Raw genomic sequence first — 25,963 nt, 5'->3', positions numbered from 1 at the left:
CTGCTGTGTGGGCGTTGTTTGACAGCTGTGATTGACAGTTGGCTCACCTGCTGTTCTCCCTGGCTCCAGGACTCGCACTGAGTCAGACTATTGACGCAATATTTTGATAAGTTTAATGTTACTTGATTATAATACCTGCCCTGTTAGCACAATTTAGCAAGTATCTAACCTTAGCCCAAGTGTGCAGTGCTCAGTTTTCCCAGTAAACTAGCTTTCCCAAATGGAAAAGATGGCGCCAATCATGGCTCCAATGCAAACAAACGTCCATCTTTATATACAGTTTATGGGGGAGATTTGTTCTCACAACAGAATCTGCTGCTTAGTTTTTGGATGCTCCTTCAAAGACCACAACCTTTTCATCCAATTGTATAATTACAATAATTACTACTATAATTACAAAAAAGAGTGTCTCTTTGAGATCGGGATCTCTTCTTCAAGAAGAATAAAGATATACAGTTTAAAACATTACTTTCACATTAAGAAAAGCAATTACAAGTGGAACTGCGGCCTTTTAAAATCTTCAAACAAAATTAGAGAGTGTAACTTATAATTTTTTGCAAGTAATCCCATTTGTACATAGCATAGTATTCAAACCCACCTGTTCCAAGTTCAGCGTGAACAAGAGATACAGCTAATGTTAAAAGGTCCTGTGACCTGACACTGTATTTAAATGTAACCAGAGAGCAGAGATAATGAGGCAGTTTTTGCAGTAGAGGGTTATAAATAAATAACATACTGCTCCTTTCTCTTTGTAAATGGGGTACTTCCCATCTTTTCATGTAAGATACAATGGTGAGTGCAGAAATCATCACTTGTGATGAAGCGCAGTGCACTCAAGGAAAAAGACTTCACAGTCCTTCCCAAGATTGTATGATTGACATGTGAATTATGCAAAGTGATGTGCAGAAACAAACTCGTAAAAAATCTTGAAAAGAAAAAGTAACTTCAGCGGCCACCAAACCGAGCATTAAAACGTTTTTATTGCAAGTTTTTAAACCACAAAAATGAAACAACTGCTCTTGCTACATGTCTGTTAATGGAATCAGTAATTGAGTTGTGTCCTCTTCTTTCACCGCCGGTTGGAATTGGATGAAACAGATGAAACGGGGCAAAATGGTTAGTTTGGCTCCTTTTACTTAAATGTGTTTCCAGCTCTTTCAACTTGTAGCAGAGGCGAAGCTGAAAGTGCTAAGCCAGCATGTGTTTTGAACTTGTCACAGTGAATCGCTGCAGCTCAGGGGGGATGAAGTCAGCCCTGAATACCTGCCCACCATCAGCGCATGGCGAGCATCTGTGAGCTGTTAAGACCACTTCATCTTAACCACATCCACAGGAGTGGGGTTAGTGGTGTTAAGGTGTAAAGAAAGGTACAATAGGTCCATCTGTATTTGTCAAGGAGTATGCCTGTTGCTGTACGTCTACTCAGTGTTAAAGGACAAAAAGTGCAAATGTCTTTTTGTCTTGTTTCTTCTTTGAATTGGTGCAGAAAGAAGAAACTCAGAGATGATACACTGTGGTATGTGTGGTATGCTAGGACTAATAGTTTGTTTCCACTCACAAAGTTTACTGGGAAGCCCCGGTGGTAGATAGCCAACAGGGTAATCATTTTCTACGCCTGAATCATCCAAAATGCCATTGCAGAAGGAATTCGTATATTCAAATATATACTTTTACATTTCAAAAAGGGAGCTGTCCCTGTTTTGTAAGATAAGAATACCTGTGAGGTCAAAATCTTTTCCTTGTGTTTGACCTTTTAAGTGGTTTGAAAGTGAGGTGTCAAAAGCCAGATGTTTGGTGGATCTGTAGTAGTTCTGGCTCTCGCTGAAACACACTTTCAAGACATCTTTGCACTTTTTTTTGACATCTGCTTGTCTTTATCACAAGTGTGTCGACTTTTTCCTACCTCCCTTAAAATTAAAGATACTGTATGTCTTCCTTCAACTTGTACTCTTTGTTTCTCCTTAACCTCACAAACATTTTAAAACAAGGCTACTCAAATACAAGTCTTAGAGGTCCAATTAATAAATTTCCTGTGCGTCAAAGATCCAGTAAGGGCTCGTTACATCATGATATTTCAGTACAAAAACTCTTAATGGGAGACGTGACACCTTTGTTGTATAACCAAGTCCTTAACCTTGAGTGTAAAAAAAGTGCGATGGCCAGATGGAGACACTGGTGTGAGTGTTTGTTAATGAATCTACTATGAGTTCTTCACTGTATACATTGTTGAAAATGTTTGATTTTATAATTATTCTGCTGGACTCTTGATATCACAACGTCAACTGGTTCAGTTTTGTGATTTTATGATCCCTCTGTGTTTTTTCAAAACGAGCATGCTTGGTGATATAGTGGGGTTTTGGGTTCTCACTCTTCACAGTGACTACTGTTTCACTGCAAATCAAGCACAAAGGTCTTCCCACTGGTAAAATTATTGTGTATTTTTCAGTTCAATCATCCTTAAATGCATGTTTTCCACCATCAACTTTTCTTTTATTTATTGGCTAGTTTTGAACAAGCCATTTTAATTTATCAACCAAAGCTCCAACATTCAACAACAACGTTGCTAACAGTGGCGACTAGCAGGCGGCTGAATGAAGACGTGATAGTGATGTGTCATTCAAAAGAGGTCCGGGTCAGGCTGAGGTTAAATTTTGTTCCTGGACCAGATTAAATTTGGTCTGGATCAAGACCAGAGTCTGTGTATTGATTATGTATACAGACCAATGGGCCCTCAGACTATTATATATGTTCATTGATCATTTGAATATTAAAATGTATTTGTTTGAAGCTCCTGCAGACAGACATCTCTGTTTAACATCAGATTTTGTTCTTACAGATTGGTAAAGCTACATGACTGTTTTATATGTTTTATGATTGGGGCTTAACGTGCTATTAGACATGTCAGCCTCATGAGTTTGGACTTGAATAAGACAATGTTCTGACTACACCTTCGAGCTCTTAAGAAAATTGTTCGGTCCTGTGATATTTGTTGTCACATGATCTTGGAAAGTATTCACAGTGACATACTTCACACTCAGAAGCTGTGAATAAGAATTTAACGCACTAATTCACACAGAGACATTTAAGTAGACTAAGTAAAGGATTTAACCACATGTCAATTCATTTAAAAAAACTGGTACATTACATAGACAACTTTCCAAAAATATGTATTACATTTTACATTTCTGGTTTGCTACCTTGGCCTTAGCTTTAAGAGCAAACCTCATCTTTAGTGTGACCAAAAAAAGACACAAAGAGAGTTGAATTCTTTTCTGAAAGTTAACAAATGGCTTTGTGAGATGATCCCCTGTAATACAAGTTGAGGGACAGTGTTTTATCAGTCTGGAAATTTGAAAATATTTGGCATCCTTTGTTTTGACCAATCTGACAGAAAGGATACAGTATATTGTGCAGCATACTTTCACATGGGTGTTGACCCTTTTGTAAACATTGCACCATTTGTCTGTCTGTGCAAAGAAAACCCTGACATGGTTGCCTATGTTTTGTTGTCTGTTTCTGGATAAGTTCGTTCCTGTGGTGACTTTCTACATGTTTGAATATCTCTCAGTTTCAGAAGTTAGATATATTACATTAAAGACAAAGTGGATATTTGTCACAAATGTCTCCTTTCGGTCCTGTTGCACATTATTGTGCTGCATCTGCAACATTTTATCATTTCTTATAGGATTAACTTTCATATTTGTGGTGTATCTCTGCTGTCTTTGTGCTTTCTGTGCTTTGTTGCAAACTAAATTTCCCATGTGGATTATAAAGTGAACTAAACAGGACAAAAAAGTTGTGATTCTTAAACTCCCAGAGTTACATTGTATTAGGTATTTATACAGGTTATTACTTGTGGGTAATCCACACCATTCTTATCAGATTCAACAGTGTGTAAGTAGAAGATGATGTATGTTTTGTCAACCCTGTGCCATTTGACAGGTTTCGGGGCTTAACCCATTACTGAGGTAACGACAGATGTATTTTGGACAAACAGGATAAGTCATTGCCTTCAGATAAATCAGCCTTCATCTTTAGACTTGGGAGTCAGCGCTCACTTTCAGAGAACAATACCAGAGATAAGTATTTAGTTGTTGTATTCAAGCCTGTGGTATTTCACCTGGCACTGCTGATGAAGGCCCATTGACAGCAATGGCAGCCGCCCTGTGCTGCAATTAATATGTGATTCCTCTGCTCACAAAGAGCTTGTCAAAGTGCCCCACCTCTCTCCTCTCAAGCCTTTCACAATACAAATCCCCCCGCCATTCTCCAGGCTGCACTTAAAGGCCTTCGACGCTTCGATTCAAAAGGCATTTTCCCCTCGTCTCTCGGAGCAGATGTGTATGTAACTTTTTCACCCTGCGCTGGAATCTTGTGATGACTTGTTGTCGCCCACAAACAAGCTGTCTGGTCAAATTTGTCAGGCTCATGTTTTGTCATGGTATTAAGCAGGGAGAGGATTCACAGGATTCACTGAGCGGAGTCAGTGATGTTCAGTGATTGGCTCATATCCAAACTAATTCCTCTCTGTAACCTTTCCAAGTGTGAGTCGATACACTTTGTTTGTCTCATGTCTGTCCAACTTTTTTCTAATCTTACACAGTTATGATTAGGGTTTAGTCAGGTTTAGGCACAAAAACAACTTGCTTATAGGTTTAGGGGTTAAAATTACTACTTCAACACTTGGTTAAAGTTAGGGATGGATCATAATCTATGATGTACCCACGCATATTTACTTTTTTTATTATTATTTTGTATATATGGTCCCCGGAGAATGGAGACTTGCTTAGAAATAAAATGTTAAATAAAATGGATTTTAAGGATCATATTGCAGGTGCATGGGGATTCATCATTGCCAAAAACACCATCAGGGCACTATTATCTGGAAGAATTCTGTTTACCGGTACACAAATGCAAAATATGCAAACTCTGGTTTGGGTGATGAGGTAAAGAACAGGGTGGAGTAGAGCTTTTACTGCTTCCCATGGGTGCACCCACCCAGCACCCATCAGATTTACTCTCAACATTATGCAGAAACCACACAATGTTGACTTACATCTAGTTAATTAAAACTTTGTCTTTCTTTGTATGACAACAAATGACATATTTTGTCTAAAAGTGGACCATTTCAATTAAAGCAGTGATTTTATTTTTTAATGAAAACCAAAGGTTTAATAAAAACCTTAACATCAATATTGAAAAATCCTAACATTGACCCTTTTCAAAATGTAAAACTGAAATCAAACAGACGACTGTTGCTCTTTGGAGTGTGTACATACAATAACTTGTGGTTTTCACAGAAAACCACGAATTACATTCCCACACTAATGCCAGAGTCTTGATGAATGTTGCACCATAGGGTCATAAAAGGGACGTTTCATGCACATTTCTAGGTCTATATTTATATTCTGGGGCTCCACTGGAATATCTTTGCATGATTTACAGTTCAGAAAAACTCTTTATTTATCTCGTACTAGCTCTTTATGCAGCCCCTCAGTTCAGCCTCTGTCTGAAACAGGCCGTTTTAGCTCCTGTCTCTTTAAGGCCCCACTCCCGATGAGCCCACTCTGTTCTGATTGGCCGGTTTTCAGAAGCTGCGTTTCGGAAGACAAAATAGTAGTATTTCACTTATTTTTCTTGTCCATTACTGGAAATACAAACTTCTCAAAACAGTTGTACATGTTTAAGCCCAAATCCGACCTGAAATATGTGAGTGGACAACATGAACAACTCATGGAACAACCAACAAAATCTACGGATTAGATGGCTGTTTGTGGACATGCACAAACAATCTGACATCATCACAAGGAGGAAGTGGAGGTAACGTTGCAAAAGGAGTGTTTAGAGCAGGATGAATCCCTGGGTTTTGATTTGCGGGTAGCATTTTCACATATGTTCACCTCAAGTTTCGGACTTTTGAACACGTTTAACATAGACATCTGACGTTATAACAGTATATAAATAACAGAAAATCACAAAAAGCACGATATGTCCCCTTTAAGTGCACTCAGGTCGAATTTTGGTTTTCAAATTCAGTCTTCAACTCTGCCTTCTGTCTTCACATCACCAAATCATAAATAGCCACATAGGGATCAGGGTGAGAGTCAGCTTACATTCAGATGTATGATTCAGAAAACAGCCGACAGTTTTATGAAAAACATCTTGGGATCTAACTCCACTTCTGTACTCTGGCTGCTGGTTAAGCAAGCATCTTTCTTTCATATCATATCCTTTGTCTGCTATGTTGTCCCATACTGCAGTAAGTACTGTAGGTACAGTGTTAACCAGGGCAGACACCAGCAGGTCAGGGTGCCATGCTGTTGGTCCGATGGCCCATTATTCCAAAACCCCAATAGTTTGAAAAACTTCCCATTGCAACAAAAGCCCATAAGTCTGATGTCCCATTATCTTGAAAACAAAAGCCTACTGCTCTGAAGGCTTATTGCTCCTAAAATACAATCTCTCCCTGGAGATTTTTGCCCTTAATATCTTAGTGTATTTTGATGTTCAAGTGATCATTTTAACCTAAGCCATGATCTTTCCCTAACCCTAACCCAGTGATTTTTGTGCTTAAATATAACCAGACCTTAACCACAGTGTAGTCACACCATAAAACATCATTATTTTTTAAAACACACTAAGGTATTAAAGGCAAAAGACGACAGAAGTAGCCTGATCGGAACACCTAGCCGTAAATAATGACAGTGCGTCATTATTGGTTATCGGACGCTCATAATGTTAATTACTTGACAAAACAGACTTTTTATATATTATTGAGGTTTTCTGCTAAATTTGGCATCATGTTTCACTTGGTAGAACTCCAATTTAATAAATCAGCAGTTATAAAAATGTGTAAACTACGTCGTTAAGGCAGATGAGCGTTATCTAAGAAATACGTCACATTATTCACTTTACATGGAGCTAAAATTAATACTGAATTATGTTAGATGTTCACTGAATGAGTTAGCGTCTGTTTATGCGTTGTTAGAAATCATACATTTAGTTTAAGAAGGAGTAGATGTTGTAGTTCCATCTGAGTGTGTATTTTCAGAACAATGGGCGTTTGTTTTCAGGGTAACAGGCTTTTGGTCCAATGGGAAGTTTTTGGAGCTATCATGGTTTTGGAATAACGGGCCTTCAGACCAGTAGGCAGTCTGGTCCCCTAGGTGAGGACTTATGCTGATGAATTCAGACTTTTTCATTTCTTTTAAACATTTCTTCACATTTCAGAGATCCAGATTTTAGCTGCCAAACATGATCATTTTTTAAAAGAGTATACATGGAATAGTTTTATGATGTGGTCTGTATTTGTCTTTCCATGCACCCTGCAATGCCAGGGGTTTAAATATTGTCCATCAGACATGTGTGGACATGTTTTTTAAAGTTTTGACTATTTTATAACTGTATATCCAGAGAGACACAGCATCAAACTCTCAAAAAACCTTCAAAAGCAAAACCGTCTGTTCCATCTTATGGAAAAGTTATTTATGATGGTGTCATTTGTAATACATTCAAAGCCTGTATTACTCTGCCATTCATCGCTTGACAGTTTTCCGCTGAACTCAGAGTTACTTGTCTGAGAAGAAAACGCTCACACATGAACTAAATGCCATCTTTGAGAGGTGTGCTGACATAAGTCAGTTTGATTCTATTTTTAATCTGACTCAAATAACACAAGTTACAGGAAGGAACATCTCTGAAAATCCATTTGAAAAGCCAAACATGCCTGAAATTGTCACAGTGATGCGTTTTCCAGAGGTTTAGCCATACAGCTGGGATAAGTTTGTTCAGGCAAATTGCTGTGCGAGTCCATCAGTGAAATGTAGACAGGGCTGGCTCTGAGCCAGAACATAGCAGGCCCACTGCAGTCATCAAGAGGAATTCGCTTTGCAGTCAAAGCAGAGAGGAGGGAATAATGATGTGACCAGTAGAAACCTGTTGATGAAAGAAGGTGAAATGTGTGAACACTGTCAGTAAAACCCAGTGGCCTACTGGCATTCGAACACGCTGGAGAAACTCTTGAAATTCAGTTTTATTCATTAATGTCGAAAATGTGTCAACTGAATGATTTTTTCATGTCATATCCTCAAGGTGTTGACATATCAGGCAGTTTATTCTGCACAAATGTTCAACACTGTCTCTCCCTTTTCCATTTTGGAAATAGTGTAAACTGCATGTACTGGGGGTAGAAAAGTGTATCGTGTATGTGTCTGTTCGGTGTCATGTACATATTAAGATTATGTACCTATATTGTTTGTACCTTGTATTTTTCTTCATCTAGTTTTATGTAGCTGTATGCAACACTTGACCCCCCCAACAGTATCATAAAGCGTATCTTGTCTTATCTCTCATCACAGGGAAAACTGAATTGAGATATCAGGGAATCAAAAGTGCTTTAAAATGGCTAAATGACGTGGTTTCTAGTTTATACATTGAAGAAACTAAGTGACCAATAGCCACCCGAAGTTTCTTAAGATCTGAGGACCCTTTGAACATATTAAGAGGAAGAACTGTCACCCTGGGAACTAATCGTATCGTATTGTATTGTATTGCACTTTTATCAGCCATGATTTCAGTTTTTTAGCCTTCATCTTAGGTCTTCCTTGACCTCAGTTCCACTGACTCTATTTCTGACCCTCATCCCAGTTGTGGACATTTAAGTCATTGTATAGACAGACATGCATTTGTGTACCTTTTTTTGTTTTATTTTGTTCTACTTCCTTGTATGTATTATCTTTAAGGCAGTAATACAGCTGGAGATTTAAGCCTTTATGGTCAACTGATCAGGATTTCCAGGACAGATAAAGGTGAAAAAATTGAATTTATGGTAACACATGGTACAGGAGAAGCTCCTGCCCTTATAGGAGACATTTAAGAGAATAATGGGGGAACTTTAATGTCAAAAATGGATTCACGAAATTGAGGTTGATTACAAATTAGCAGCATATACAACACGTAGATGGAAAAAGTAATTTTAGTAGTTTTGTCCCCTTCGTTATAACGGTTTTAAATTGAATTGCCACTAATCACAAGACCAGCGATGTATTAGTCTTTTTGTCTGCATACTGTATATGTAATGAATGTTGTATGTATATCTGTTTTTATATGTATCTATCTATGTTCTAGAGGCATGTATATGTACAAAATGCAAACGTTTCTGTTTCCAAAATGCAGTGCAGTATGAAGTGTTAATATGATTTTGTCTATTAACTGTATAGTACATTTATTCATTCAAAACAAAATTTGATATCAGTTTAGTTAAGCATGGCAGACTTGTAAATGTACCTTTCTTTATCTGGTATTCATACCAAGTTAAAAAAAAAAAACAAGAAACACCCGAATATGAGCATCAGTTGATTCCTGTTTGTTATTAGACGTCAACATCCGTCTTCTTTTACACCTTAAACTTTGTGTTTTGTTTCCTGTAGTTTACACTGATTCTGTCACTCCGAACAAACCACACTGTCATGCTTTTAGTAGATGACATACACACATGTTAGGGTGCCTTTCTCTGTGTGTAAGGATTAAAAACAAGAGTTTGATTGAACCACAAAACAGCTTTTTATGTGACTACGCATAAACAAGCTAATACAGGCCGTAGTGAGGGGAAGTACTCCCCGGATGCTCAATACAGCTCTAAGTGACCGTGAACACAGTGTTTTTAGTTTCAATTTTTCTCCTTTCAGCTGTGTTGAAAGCTTTTCACTTAGTGTAACAACATGGGATGTTTCACAGAAACAGTCAAAGCACAGAAAATGTTTTCATCCTAAAACCTCTTCAGTGATTTTCTAAGGAGCTGCTGTCTTTTATCATTAGATCTTCACATGCATGAATCAGAAAGCTACAAGCGTAATGAAACGTGTAGTTAGTTCGACAATAAAACATGTCCTTTCACTTCTGTTAGTGGACAGAGTCTTAAATGTTTGGCGTTTATAATGTCTAAAAACGGGGGAACTTAATGTTTTTGTCTCGTTTTAATGAAACCTTTGACCAAAAAATGATTGGAAGTGACTCGCTGACAGCACTGATTTTGCGTTTCTTCATGTTGCTTCTAAAATATTCCGAGTTAACAGTAACATGGTGTGACTTAACGGGGAACAGGTGGACCTCCTTAAGCTGTAAGAAAATAGCAAAAGCATAACAAGGCCCCTGTGGTTTCCTAAGTGTGCCCTCATTTACCGTATATACCCGCATATATCAGGGTTATAATCATTAACAACCAGTTCAGCGGGAGTTCAATGTGCACCGTGAGCCTGTGGAAGCCTGTTCTGAATGGGATATTTTGGTTTTCCCTGAAACCGCACGACAGAGACTGACCAAATGTTATGGTTTACTTGTTTCACAGAGCTCAATGGGAGTTATTTCCTTTCACTGCTGAGAGAAATCAAACGGGATAGAGTTGCAAATAATAGCTTATTTCTCAGCGGTTTCTCTTGTGGGTAAAGCCCGGTGCTGAAAATTTCCCTCAATTGCAAACGATTTAACATGCGCGTATTAAGAGTTTTTGCGTGAAAAAAAAAACGGAACTCAATCTGACGCTACTACTGCAGGCGCCATTGTCCCTCTTTGCCCCAAAATAACGATTAAGACTTCTATCAAATATCACCGGGGGGTTTTTTTTTAAGTGGCTCTGCGGCGTCATATTGTCTTGTGCATACCTCACCTCGATGAAGAAATGTGATCACACAATGCTAAGCGCTTCTGGGAAAAAAAAAAAAAAAGTGTTCATGCGACAATTGAATACTTTCAGAAGGTAACCATTAGACTTTTTAAAACATACAGTAGCCTTTCCATGTGGTGCTTCTCTGATGTCTCTCTTTTGTGCTCTGAGAAAGATCACTTGAAAACCTCAAAGGGCCACAAACTCAGGAATTCTACAGCTGGTCAATCCTGAAGAATGACACCACTTTTTAAAAAGGAAAAAAAAATCATACCTAAACAAACACTCTTAAAAAGTTGAGTGCACACTGCTTCAGACAGCCTTAAGAGTCCTCCCTGTGCAACAATTACCCCTTTTAGGATTGGCTAATCCTGAAATATGGGCCTGTGACTAATGGCGGAATTTAGCAAGAAATCAGCTCCAGTTTCACCAGGCTTTATTGACTCTAATGCATGATGCAGATACCTTTGGCTATGATGAATGAGCGTGGGGATACTGTCAACTTCACCCCACCTCTCCTCCTCCTCCTCCTCCTCCCTCTCCTCCTCCTCCTCCTCCTCCTCCTCCTCGTCTTTCACTGTTGCTTTTGTGCAGGTGATAATGAAAAGTGTCAGAGAAGCATGTAACAGGCCCTTTTCACTCGCTTGCCAACAGAATAAGCTGTCATGTCAACAAGGATGTTGAATGGGTACACTTGAGCTGGTTTATTTCTTGTTGTTTTACAGGGCGAGGTACCTCAGAGGAGTCTTTTTTTTTTTTTTTTTTTATATCTGCATCTTTATTAAATTGCAATATTGTATCTTATTTTTGAGCGTGTGCCAGCCTGCTCTGAATTTTGCTACAGGGGAATTGAGCACAAAGCCACAAGAGCAGGGTTCAGTGTACTTTACTGCACAAACAAGGTATCAATCACGCTCTGCGTGTGGATCTGTGCAGCATCAACAATATTATGGATATGTGAAACGCTTTTATTCGACAGTGACAGATGTTGTATTGTTGATGAATTGGTGCAGATTGCTCAATAAAGCAACCTCTCAAATGTTTCTGTGCTTATGGAAAATACAGTTTTGCTTTGAAGTCAATATTTGAACGCTTGCACCTGCGGAGTGAAGAAATGGATAATTATGATGTCATGTGACACATGTGTTGCAGTTTAGTTTGTGATTCCTGAATTGAAATATTATTATAGAAGGTCAAAAGAGTATTCCAGTGCACACCAGGATACTCAGATAGACGCTATTTATTAAGGGATTGCATTAAAAAACAAAAGGAGCAAACTACGCGTTTCACACGTCGCCTCATCAGATTCGCTCTGTGCTTGATTGCTATCAGGTGTCTTTAAACAGGCTGATCAATAGTGCTGATCAACAGAGGATCCGACTGGTTCAAACACAGCATCTCATTTTCTAATACAAATGCACAAAAAAGGGTAAACAACAGGCAACACTATGACTACGATTACACCTTACAAAATCAGATATAAATATACATTTCCATAAGACTCGTATCCACAGATAGGAGATAAGGTTAGACTACAAAATGCACAATAAGGCTTTCCCATCTCTAATGTTACAGAGGATGAGTACATCCATGCACACCTTTACATAAAATACCAGATATCATAGAGTAGAAAATACACAAATTTACTCTTAATGAGATACGAATCAAGATAAATAGAGAAAAGTAGAAAATATATATATATATTAGAGGAAAAAAAGGTACTGTACAAAACACATAATACATCTTAAAAATAGGAGGAAATACTGGTAGAGACTGGTTATACCTGTCTCAGTGAGGGAGGGGAGGGGTGGTGCTAGGAGGGGTTTTAGTGGCTCAACTTTACCTACATATGAGGTCACCTGTAGGCACAAAGAAACAATGTAGGTGAGGTCGTCTTTTTGAAATGTTATTACATTCCCGCAGATCTAAGATGAAATGAGATTTTACTGATATCATTGAACCCAAAAAGCTATACAAACAATACGAAGTAATAACAAAAAAGCAATAAAGTTAATGCAAATTAATGTTATATACATTACACAGCAGGGAGATTGTGCAGACAGGTGCCATATTTGCATTTCAATATTTGCAAGCAGTTAACCAGAGGTTCCTCAACTATTGTACTGGGTGTTACTTTCTTGAGTTTTTTCCATCTTGTGGGACTTTTTCTATATTTTAAAGGGAAACAATTTCAGTTTTACTGCTGTGTATTTATCTAACAGCAGCTGTAGTTACTCTGTAGATCATACAGCTTATTGAATCTTAACTAAGGCTTCGCTTTCTATCTACTTTCCAAAGCTTCCAACTGCATCTTAATGGTCTTCATCAGCTCAGTTCAATCAGGAGAGACTCAATTAAAGGAGAAGCTTAGAGAGTAATTAAATTTTTTTGATGTAGTGAGCACAATGGGGAAGTTTGAAGAAGTCTTTGTCTTCGTGACATCATCGTTTTCAGGGAAAGATCATGAGCTGTACAGGAAAACCCCCCGAGTCTAGACACCGGTGGTGTTTGTGGTGATTGAGGGGTGTGACCGGTGTGTACTTTAACAATAGACAGTGTATTTTGTGTATTTTGAGTTGAAAAGGGGAACAGAGAGAGAGAGAGAGAAATGGAGCATGAAGATAGAAGATAGATACTTTCGCTGAGTTTCATTTCTGAGCAAACTCCATTTACTGATGAAGACAAGAGCATCAGTCTACTGTACTTATTCCAAATCCACAATTTAATGTACGTTCTCAAAATCTGTATTGTTGTGGGGTAGAAATGTTGTAACGTCTCAGGAGTTCAGTGACTTTCAGACATTTTTAGAGGCCCACGAAATCCTTCAGTTGTTCTGAAAACATGAAAAGTTCCAAAACTGTAAATATGAAGTGAGCGAAGAACCTCGCAACCCAACTTTGAGGTATTTTAATTGAACTTTGCCAAAATTGGTGATTTTCAGAGATATTGCTGCTTGTTTCCTTTGACTTGTGTTAAAAATTTTAAATGCAGTGTTTTTTTACATGAAATGAAGCTTTTATCAATTCTTATTCCACCACTGTAGACAGTTGAGTTAGATTATCTTTGTTCCCATCCTGCAGTAATGTTAGTCAGTTGGCAGCAGCGGCGGCGGCAGCAGAGAGCCTCACATCGCACATATTCCTGAAAAGCTTGAATACATATTTACATAATACACAGGCAGCGTTTGACCACAACAGCCACCGGTGCCACTTGTTTGATGTCAAATAGCGATTTCTTATGAAAGAAACGGTACCCTTTATAAAAAAGCTGTTGCATAAATACAAGTGAAATCTACGCCGTGTGGATTTTATTTAATGAATAAACAAGTGTATATATCATTCAAACAAAAAAAAGAAGAAGAAGAAGAAAACGTGCAGGAAATATTGAGGCAACACTGAGCCAGGAGGAACTTGCCAAGAATTTTAAACAGCAGATTGACTTCATTTAATACAAGTTAATGCTGATGTTTGATGCAGGAGTGAATATTAAATGATGCTCATTTTATTTAGCCTTGCAATACTTTGAATTTCCTCTTGAATATTTCCCTCGCTTTGAGTCTTGCAGTCATCCTACATGTAGAGAGAGGAGAGAGATTACATCTTGGCAGTTGCAAAATCCAACTGACTATCTGGCGTGACGCACAACAACAGCCAGAGACAACAATATGTCACGCTCGTGAACCCAGAAGGCAAATATGATCAGGTGTTATTTTAAAAGTGATGCAAATCAAGACAAAGTGATACATGTTGAAAGGTTGACAGAGCTCTCAGAGATGTTTCTTTGCAACAGTCAGCCGCTTTGATCAGCCGGTAGGAACGGGTGACTCAAGCCTCTTCTCTTGTATATCTTCATGTTTTCAAGTGTTAATCTCCTATAAACTGTAAAATAAACTAGTGCCTAAAATATGATACAAGCATACATGAAAGGGTGTGTGTATCAGCCAAACTTTGTGTCGTGTTTCCTGGATTAACCCCCTCTGATTTGAGTCCGTCAGCAGCCCCCTCTGCTCAGAAACAGTTATGAATCAGCAGTGCTGTTTAATGACACTGGATCCCCCCCTTTATTGGTAATGTTAAGTAGCAATATGAAGTCAGGAGCTCGGTAATGACCCCCTGGGGAAGCAAGTACTTTGGTGAACGGGGGGAGATCATAAACTCCCGAGTATTCAAGTGCTCCAGCAGCTGCACCGCTCTCCTGACAAATGCTCCCCTGATGCTTTTCTCAGTAGCCAGTCTTAATTATGTTGTTTTAAAATCACAATTAAATTAAAAACTGCATTTTTTTCTTGTTGTAATGATAGGTATCTGCTGGATTTTTCAGTATCAAAAGAAATGTTTTTTTCCTTTCATCATCTACATAAAAAAACTACTACTACCATACATTTTGCACAAATCCTCCATTCTTTCACTTTCTTCACATAAAACCTTTTGCAGCGACACTTTTTCCTTTCTTTAAGGCACCGTAGTTGCATCTAAGTGTCTGCAATTTAGTTATTTAAAGTATAAGAATCCAGAAATGATGACAGTTTAAGATAATATGTAAAACTATTTTCAGCTTTTGAACATTATTTATAATGAATTCCACAAGTAAACCATCCTGCTATGGGCTGAAATAGAAATAATAGATCAAGGCTGCAACTAACGATTATTTTCATTGTCGATTGATCTGTTATTTGTTTTCTCGACTACTGGATCAGTTGTTTGGTCCTTAAAATGTCAGAAAATGGTGAAAAATGATGATCACTGTTCCCAAAAGCCCAAGATTACATCCTCAAATGTCTCGTTTTGTCCCGTCCAACAGTTCACAACCCAAATATATTCAGTTTACTGTCATAACAGACGAAAGAAACCAGAAAATATCCACATTCGAGACGCTGTAATCAAAGAATATGGACTTTTTTTCTGAAAGAATGTCTCAATATATAGTTTATTGATTAATTGACCAATTGTTGCAGCTCTAAAATAGATTTAGAGTAGATTTACTCAAATTGTTGAATCACACAGGTGTCACATAATATGTCTGAGATATAAGAATATGCACTACAGCAGACGAAAGACTAAATGGAAAAGGAAAGATAGACTGTCATGACTGTCAACACTCTGCCTCCACATAACACACCTGAAACACAGAGGGGTCCCGTACAATTAGTATCCAACCCCAGTAGATCTTCTCTGTGTACCCAGAGATAACATTTAGCATTTATCAACTAAAGAATGGAACAGTTTGCCTACTGATTTAAGACTTGCTCTGACAGTGTTTTCTTTTAAAAGCAAATGAAAGAACTTTTGTATTCAGTGGAGCATTTTCTTAACTCATAGGTCTGTTTATGTTTGTACACGTTTATGTGTATATAAAAGTAAAGTGAGGATGCTTTCAAAAATACTGCCATGAATGGTTTTTACTTGTCATTTCACTTCATACAAACTGCAGTAAACAGAAGAAGCATGTTTTGCAGCAGTTCTAGGTTCACCTGCACACAGTTTTTCAGGTACTCGGCAGGTCGGTTGTTCCTGCATCTTGGAGAAGTTGCCACAGTTCTTCTGTGGATTTAGGCGTCTCGGTTGCTCCTGGTCTTCATGTTAATCCCAGACTGACTCCATGATGTTGAGATCTGGGCTCTGTGGGGGACAAACCATCTGTTGCAGGACTGAAAATAGTTCTTAATCACTCTGGCTGGATGTTTGGGGTCACTGTCATGCTGCAGAATACATTCATTTGGGATCAATCAGACGCCTCCCTGATGGTACTACATTACGGATAAGAATCTAAACATCTAAAGTGCCTTAAACTTTTGCACAGTACTGCATATATCTATCTATATATATGTGTGTGTGTGTGTATGTATGAGTATGAATGTACATTCCTTTATGCTTTTATAGATGTTTGTATGTATGTGTGGATAAGCACATATTTGCTTCTTTTGTTTACTTATCATTATGTAAAGCACAATATGATGCCATACAAATACAATTTGCATCAAATTTGATTTAATCTGTCCGACCACAATATGAAATGTTGTTTATTTCCTTTTAGAGACTAATCTATAAGATTTCTTTGAACCTAAAAATCAAATTTTAATAAGTGATGATTGACCAGTTGAATATGTTAAAAATAAAATATCTCACACAGAACAAAAGCATGAAACAGTGATGTCATGTCAGTTCATTTTAAAGTAAAATGACTCATTATTTACAGCTGATACATCTCTATTCTTCTTCCTCCAATGTCATCTCTGCTCAGTGGTCACTAAGTTGTGATCAGCATTTTATTTGTAATATTTATAACATAAATTGATCTTAGTAAAGTCTTTAAAAAAATAACAACAACAACAATATGAGATGGTAATTTCCATTCCTGAAGTAATTTGATTAGATTTTGTGCAGCTTACTTGTGGATTCAGGTTATGATGAAGAGGAGGGAGATACTTTCATAAAGAGTTTAAAGGTTTCATGTTTCAACTTTCTGCAAATGTAAAATAAAGACTTTTCATATTAATGAAAGCAAAATAAAAACGTTGGACACTGTTTGGTTTTTAATACAAAATGTTTTTCATCCCTAAAATGACTTTTCATGTTTATGTCAAGGTTTCAGACTCTTGTGACATGCTTGATACATTATCAGCTAAACACATCTTATTTATGTTTCCTCACCGCTCTCCTACTAAAGTTATATTTTCTCAACATGGACCGTGTCTCTCCTGGGTGTTTTTTTCCCACGAGTTTGTTGGTCAGGCAAACCTTGGCGGTCGATCAGCACCAGTGTTGATAGACCGCCAATGGAGCGTAGCCAAACAACATGGACGCAGGTGTTGGTGCTGTACATCTGAGATCTGAGGAGCCATCTTGCTGAGGTCGTGATCAAAGTGAAGACCCTGACTGGGGGGGGGAATTTTTCCCATCTGCAAATCAACGAGCCAGTTTATCGTTCATGCTAAAATTGATAGGATGATGGCATTTGGATAGTTTGCAAGTCAGATAAAGATCGTGGTCGTCCATCAAAATGTTAACACTGTTCTACTCATGTAAGCGTGTAAAATACAGCATCATATCTCCCCCCCTCCCCTCAAAAAAAAAAAATGGCTCCATCTCTGCTATCTCCTCTATCAGAGCCGGGCCTTTTGTTTGGGACTGTTATCACATCGCTGGTCACAGTCAGCCATTCTTCTTGTCACCTCAATCATATCTGCCTCGGTGGTGGTTTATGATGATCGTCTATCATTCAAAATCCAAATACCTGCATGCCCGTAGTAGCACAAAGTTGACTTAAGTTCTGACTTCTTTACTTAGTTCAACAAGTTCACAAGAAAAATAGATTATCTATGGATGCAACTTTTCTAGCGTGAAATCCAAAATAAAGATGTCATCTTTAAACAATTCTGAGAGAAATAAAAGGAGGCTCGTAGTGGTTATTAAGGAGAACATGTGCAGGTCAGACATTCGTCAGCTTTGTTTCACATCATTTGTTTGTCAGTTTAGTGGAATACAATTCATTTATGATATCAGATCAAATGGGAACACTATTTAAAGAAGTCTGGTGATATTTTAAATTCTTCTTATTCTTAACAAATCCCATAAAAACAACAGCAATGAATCAATTCTTCTATCAATGTCTACCAGAATCTGATATAGTTTATTCCTCCGTGCATTAGAGTTTAACAGCTGCTCAAAATCCATTAAAAGCATGTTAAAGAGACACATTGTTGCGCTTGGTGTCATGTTCTCTCCTTTTCATAAACACAAGTGGCCTAGTTTATTATGAGTAGATTTCACAAACACTGTCGTGCTGCCGTAAATTCATCAAACTAGAGCGCCAAAAATCTGCAACTGAAAACACTGTAGTCCTCAATAAATGCACTCATTCACTCTGATGTTTGCTAAAACTTACAACGTCGAGCTGTTTTAGGAAATTGTTTAGATTTTTTCTTCCAGTTTTCAGTGGCTCTCAATGTATTCACATACAGTCTACATTATAGGTGACGTAGGTGGTTGCATAGGGTGCAAAATGTCACCGGGGTGCTGCAAGATAAAGTGTTTTTTCATAGTGAATTATTATAAGAGTCTGGAGGGGGTGGGGGGGGGCGGGGGGCTCCGACACCGTCATGGAGCCCTGATGCACAAAAAAGATACACATATAGACATTTACTGATCTGATGCCGCTATCAGTTTTCATCAGTTATTTGTTTGTTCCAAAACTTTTACAAACTATTTCTGAAAAATAAATAATACACCGTCACCGTCAACAGTGGTGACGTTTTACTTTAACGCAGCCTATTTAGCATTTCTGAGCAGCATGGAGAGATTTTATAAATGGTTTATAACGTGCTATAATGAAACCTGCTGTACTGAAACAGATAATGAATGTAAAACACTGTTATAATAATATAAAATATGTCTTCGTAGGACAAGTTATTGTTGACAAATACTGTACATTAATAAACACTTACAAATGTCCTTTTGTCAGCGTACAAGTACATTATAGTCTGTTATAAATGTTTATTAAATATTTATACACTGCTTATTAATGATAAATAGAAACAGCAGTTAAATTAATCAGAAACGTCAATGTGCATCATCATTTCTATTGTTTTTCTATTATCATCTTCAGTGACAGTAGAGATAAAAAAAAAAAAACTGATAGAAGTATTTATGCAAATAGAGAAAACAGTGGTGCTTATCTTCTCCTGCAGAGATCCTTTATGCAAAAAAAGTGAAGAGCAGAAACACCCCTCAGGCTCTCTTTAAGTGACCCTTTGCTTGACCTTTGCCCTCAGTCAGTTATCCTTTGAATGACCAGTAGCACTGTTGAAACACACACACGCCTCTGCCTGTAATACCTGAACTGTACAAAAAAAGTACAAGTGAGCCTTTATGTAAAAAAAAAAAGAAAAAACAAAGCACTATTCATGTGAAAAAAAAAAACTGTTATCTCTGTTGAAATCCTATGTTTTTCCTGTCATGTCAGTTTTTGTCACTGATCTCCTTTAACTCATCACTACAGAATGAGTTTGGCATTTGCAGAAGGGGAAAAAAAAAACCCCTAAAAGCTTCCTTTAAGTCCATTTGGGTGGCCATATGGTGAGCGAGGCGTGAGCAACTCTACACATGGCACAGTCTCCCACCGCCAGAGGAGAGCGAAACAGGCCCAACACATCAATAAAGTGTTCGTCTTTCACATGTAGAAATACCAAACTATCAGTCACACAGCAGGCAGCGAGGCCAAGTCGATGGACTTTTCTACACTTGATCTCACATCCTCTCGGAACATGTGTGTTCAAAATGTGTGCCACCTTTCTCCCATTCACACCCCTGATTGGAAGTGCTGTTTGTGCAGACTATAAATCATATTTAACTGACTCCTTTGTGTTCCGCCCTTCAAACAACGTTCTCTTTTTTAACTAAAGCTGCCGTACAGACTCGAGCCTGCTGAACGAGCCTTCGTTTGGTGCTTTGCGAGTCAAAATATAAAGACGTCTCTGTTAAAACTCAGCTAAAATTGTTTTGTCTTTTACTGCTATCCGTTACTTCTGTTGCAGCTTGAATAACGGTGTAGTGTTTGTAAAGGATTTCAGTTTTTGACCGTTTTTGTTCAGTTTTGCCAAGAAATAAATGCAGGAGATTCTGCAAAACCTGCTACATGTTCTTGTTGCAATGCTGTTTGACAAAGAGTTTTATGTAATCTAGTGTCATATGAAGAAACTGCACCATTTTTTTGCACAAATACTACATTAATACACTTAATGCACATTTGTGTGCACTAGCCTACTGTTTCTAACTTTAGTATTTTGACACTTTTAATGTTTATTCTTCTGTTCTCATCATGGATTCGCATGTAGCTTTAATATATTTTGATGTATGTTTTGTTTTTATTTCCTTTTCTCTGTTTTTATCCCTTTTATTATCTTTATCTGATCTGTTTCTAATGCTGCTGTAAACTGTAGTTTCCTCCTCGGGCCATCAGGTGTTATCTTGTCTTATCTTGAAGTCTCAAAAACGCATCTTAAGTTAAAACTTTATCCCAGTTTTAACAGGAGTATAAACTGGTGAATTGATGTTTTTTCACCTGCAAACCAGTTTATATACGATAACTGTGCTGTTGTCAGGTGCTCCAGTACTTCATTTAAATTGTCCTTATCATCCAGTCTCCAAAAAACTCTCCTGCAATATCCAAAATCAGACTTTTCTGACTCCAAAGAGGAGAATTACATGTCATTTGTGTCAGATTTTTACTTAATTATGTATTTAATCTGAATACAATGCAAGAAGTCATCATCAGAACATCAAGATTGTTAATTGGTAATGTAATTATAAGCTTATTCTTGCACTTCTACATCCCTACTGTAGACAAAATATATCATCAATGTGTCATCAATTTGCCTCAGGACCATCGGGTGATTGTTGTTTGTTTCCAGCGTCCAACCGTAACCTTCACTGCATGTTTATTATTGTAACTATGATGATGGAGGTCCTGTAACCGTAACAAAGTAGGAATATCAACCCCAGGCGCCTATTTTGTATTTTGCTACCTTGTTTTAAAAGAAGAACAAACATATGGCTATTATACACCTCATTATTTGTTCCAGGACTCCCCGTCATAGTAACCTGGTAGTGTTGAGATGCATTGTCAGGCTCTGCTCTGTTTCACTGGTGTGAAAGGTCAAGCAGGAGGACAGTGAGTCTCTCACACCTGAATATATGAAATGTTTCTGTCTGTTTGAAGCAGGGAGGTGAGGGTTTAAGGCCGGTGGCTCTTCCTCAACCGCGTGTCTGTCCCGGGGGCCTCATCGAGTTACACGACCTGGTGATGAGGGAAAGGAGAGGGGGGAGAAAACACCTGCCTCATCCCTCCGTCCAACAAAGAGGTTATGTTCCAGTGAAAAGCCACCATAAACCTGGACACGGGCACGCAAGAGCTAATCGACCTGATCCTGAGGTGTCCCATCTTCTCTGAAGTTGCTGCCAAGACCTCCACCTCCCCTCTAGACCCCCACTATACACCCCGCTCCCCCACTGAGCTCAGGCCTGCTGATGTCTCAGCCCATCATCTTAAGGGTCCAAAAAAGAAAGCATGCATCAGAAGAGAGGAGGGGGGGGGGGGTTTCATGTGTGTGTGTGTGCTGCTGGTTTTGTAGCTCATGCATGTTCTCAGATAATGTGTGATTCTTCCTGACCAGGTCTCCTCTTACAGAAATATCTCTTACAAAAAAATTTAAATGATATGATGGGAGGCTGTCAAGTACGTACCAGCGAGCGTATCTGTTGGTGGAAAAAAAAAAAAAAAAAAAAAAGGGTTTGTAGCTTCTACAATGGAAAGAAGAGCAACACTCTCCAGGGAGCGATCCGTCTTGTATTGGAGCTCTTGTGAAGTGCTTTTTAGTATCAGGTGCATCATCTTGAGAACACATCTGACATTCCAGGCTGAATTAGTCTGAAATTCCCACATAAAAAAAAGCAGAGCCAGGTGGCTGACCATTACGTGCGCATGCTGTGTAGAACTAAAACGTTTTGCATGTCTCTGTAGGAGGAATGTTTGGGCAATTTTAAAGCGAGGTCATTTTTTTTACTCACTGCCACAGATACTTTTAACTGGGCCTGTCATCAGAGGCGCAATTTTTCACCGACCCGCTCGCCATCACACAGGAAAACTAATTCTTTATCTTCATAAGCAACACGAGAACCCTTTTTTTTCCACAGTATTTTACAGCAGATTAGCATTTAATCTGACATCACTTCTAAGCTATTTAAAGTCAGATTTTGTTGATTTATGTCCCTTAAATGTGGGGAACTGTTGCATGTGGCATTAATGATACTGGATATTCACACCTTTCATCAGTAGTAGCATCACTAACCAAATTGTGTTTGATAAAAAATATTACCAAAGGTGCAATTATGCAAAATATTGATTTGATAAAGTCACATGTTTGCATGGTTCTCATTTCATAAATTTGCCTAGCTGACAGCCAGGAGCCAAAAAGAACACTGAAACAGGTTTTTCTTGCCTTATTCATCCCCCCTGTTCACACTGGCTATTAAAAGATCCCTTTCAAATGCGCTTTCAATGTATAGGGGGCAAAATCCATAGTCCTCGTTCTGTGCAAAAATGTATTTACAAGTTTATCTGAAGCTTATATGATGCTTCAGTCGTCCAATTAGTCACATCATGTCAGTATCGTTAGTGCCAAAATTCCCTCTTCTTGTTACGTTCTTCCACAGCAGCTGAAGATAAACACTGTCCGTCAAAACCTCTTTATGTGTTCATCTGAGCACCAGACCGTTGTTTTAAGACAGCCTTAAAAAATTGTGATGTGATGTAATTGAACTATACAGTAGTTGATTCTATATTGGCTGCATTTTGATCTTAACACACCTCAAACAATGTATATGACTCCTTTTACAAGCCAATTTAAACATATAGCTGTTAATTATTGACAAGAGCGAGACAACAAACCGTCTATAAACTGGTTAGATTGTTACTACTGTGTGTGTATGTACAGGGAGTTCAAAAGTGCAAAGAATTGCTGGAATTACTTTATATGCAGAGGTTGATGCTCATGTACGGTCTGCTTCGATGTGTGTTTGAGAATGAAATACGTTTAAGAAACACAGAGAAATAAATCAATTCAATATTGACTTGAGGAAATCTCAAATAAACTTTCTCTGCATCTTTTCTTCCAGCAGTAATGAGCTTTGACGTGCTGGCAGGGATAACTGGATCCGAGGAGTCCCCAGTCGCGTTTTATACGGCATGTAGTAGTATGTTATTTGTTATGAAACAAATTTTTAGTTAAGATTAAGATTAGCTCGGACATGTCATAAAAATTTATTTATTTTTTGCTCTTATAAACATGTTTTCTACACTATTCTTTCTTCTACTTTATCAAATATATATTTATAGATATGTGGCGTCGCATTTATTGGTACAGACGAGTTTTATTGATTTCTGTTGGAATATGCAAACAATAGTAATTATAATAATGATATATCTACTGTTTTTCGAGGAGAAACAATATACATAAACAATTAAGCAGTTAATCACTAAGAGAAAATGATTTAACGATGCTTTACATGCAAATCATTTGAGGTTAATCATGTGTTTCTCGGCTGAATGAGACAAGCTGGTAGATTTAGTTAATAATAAGACTTTCCTTGTTTCTAAAGGCTGTTTAAAGTTACTCCAATAAAGTAAAGTGCTGTTATCTCTCTGTTAGATGACTATCTTTTTTTGTTTTCCACCTCCAGGACGGTAATTGTCCACATGTTGTTGTTCTCCGAGGTATTTCAACATGACTTATGGCTTGATCCTGAGATGGGACGCCTCTGTTCCCCCTCCCCTCCGCCCCCACCACCACCACCACCACCAACAGACCCCACCCCTCCCTTCAGTCCATATGGTTTGACTTGGTTACAGCGTGAGTGTGGTAAGATACTTGTTAAAATGTGGTATGCGGCTGCTGCACTTGCTGAGACTCTTCTCGAGCCGTCTGATGTTTTTTGTTCCTCACTTCAGGGGGATATGAAACCCTCCTCGTGGTGGGTTTCGCTACAACGAACGTTTTGTAACATTTTGAAAAATGAGCATCGACTCAGAAAATGATCATTTAACGTGGACACAAATGATATGAAAATACATCCCTACCCCTTCGACTAAGATTAAGTGACAACACAGCAGAGTGGGTACAGCATTTTCACCTGTTTGTCACATGAGAAACGTAAGCCAACAAGCTTTTCTGCAAGCAAAAAAAGAAACTATCTGTATAAATGTTAAGGTGAAGCATGTTAACTATAGGGTTAAAGATTTGGTGATAAACCTGTCCAGATAAGAAACACTTTGGCATTTTCACTCATAGTTGAAACCTTCTTGGCAAAATTTGGGAATTGACCCTGCCTGGGTTTGACAAGTAAGAAGATAAATGTAAACTCCAAAATATCCAAGTCAGGTGTTTAACACAAGGAGGACACATTACTTTCCTTCAGTGTATCAAAACTCCACAACATAAAAATGTGCTGGCAGGAAATTACACAGGACTGTCAGCAAGTTTGATGTTTCAAAAGTGGGAAATTGGCTTCAGTTCCTTCTTCTGCAATTGTATAAATCTGCCAAGTTTATAAGAAGAGGCCATGTTTTTTTTTTTTTTTAAAGAGTTTACGATTGTTATGCAACATATTAGATTCCACTCAAATTAGAATATTTATTTGGTTTTTAATGGGAAAGTAAAGTTCAAACGAAAGATTTATCTTCGTGTGTAATTTTTTTGATACTGGTTTGGAATTGTGTACAAATTTTTTACCCATAAAAATTTTAACTGACTATGCTGGTCTTTGTTGTGGGAGACTGTGAGATGAAAGTCCTGCAAAAAAGCAAGTAAGTGGGTGTTGAGTGAATTTGTTTTTTTTTTCAATTTTCAAACTACGATTGTCAAGGTCATGAGGGAACTTTCACAGATATTTTACAGTTATTTGGAACAAAAACTAAATTCCTTAAAATACCTACATGAGCAACTATTTTACCTTTACTTCAACGTGCGGCCACTTGGGGGCAGCGCAACAAGCTGCTGTTGTTCCAGCATGACATGCAGCAACATTAGCATTCATTTGGAGTCTTGTTTTTGTCCACCTGATGAATGTAAGTCCAATTTTCACTCTCCTTTTAGCTTTAGCTGCAAAATTCTCCACTTTTTTATACACGCCAGCTTTGTCTCTCGTCATTTGGAGCTGGGAAGGTGAATCTATCAGAGCTTTTTTGCTGCAAAAAGCATGGTTGATGAGAGTGCTTGTGCATCTTAAAACCACCACAAAGATGCTGAAAGATGCTAAAACGCGAGAGCTGAGGGACACTATAGAGTCAGGGGATATTTTCTGTGTCTGCCACCACGAGTGACCCCATTCACAGTACATATTTTCATTTTTTCCACACCACAATATTGATTGGTGCAGCTTTAAGTAGATTTTTTTCACCGGTAATTTTGAAGTAGAGAAACTGCATCACTAAATTGATATCTCTGCATTTGTTTTACAGAGTCTCAGTGGGTTCGCTCTCTGGGATCAACTTGTTCTCCCTCTTTAAGTTTGTGGTGAATCATCTAATCATTTTCCTGTTAGATACCATTAGATACCGGGTACATGAGGGACTTCTTTTATAGTCGGACCTCTTCCCAGACAGAGATACACATTTGAACCAGATCCATAAATGAGTCAATCTGATTTGACGTTTGGTCTGAGGGAACATCTGAGTTTCTCATTTCTTGCCGGGCTTTGGCACGACGTAGCCCCATTGGTCCGTGGAGACTAATTGTTTAGGCCTAACTGT

Source organism: Thunnus thynnus, chromosome 2 (genome assembly GCF_963924715.1).
Source record: "Thunnus thynnus chromosome 2, fThuThy2.1, whole genome shotgun sequence".
Classification (NCBI taxonomy): Eukaryota; Metazoa; Chordata; class Actinopteri; order Scombriformes; family Scombridae; genus Thunnus; species Thunnus thynnus.
This window is presented reverse-complemented; position numbering follows the sequence as displayed.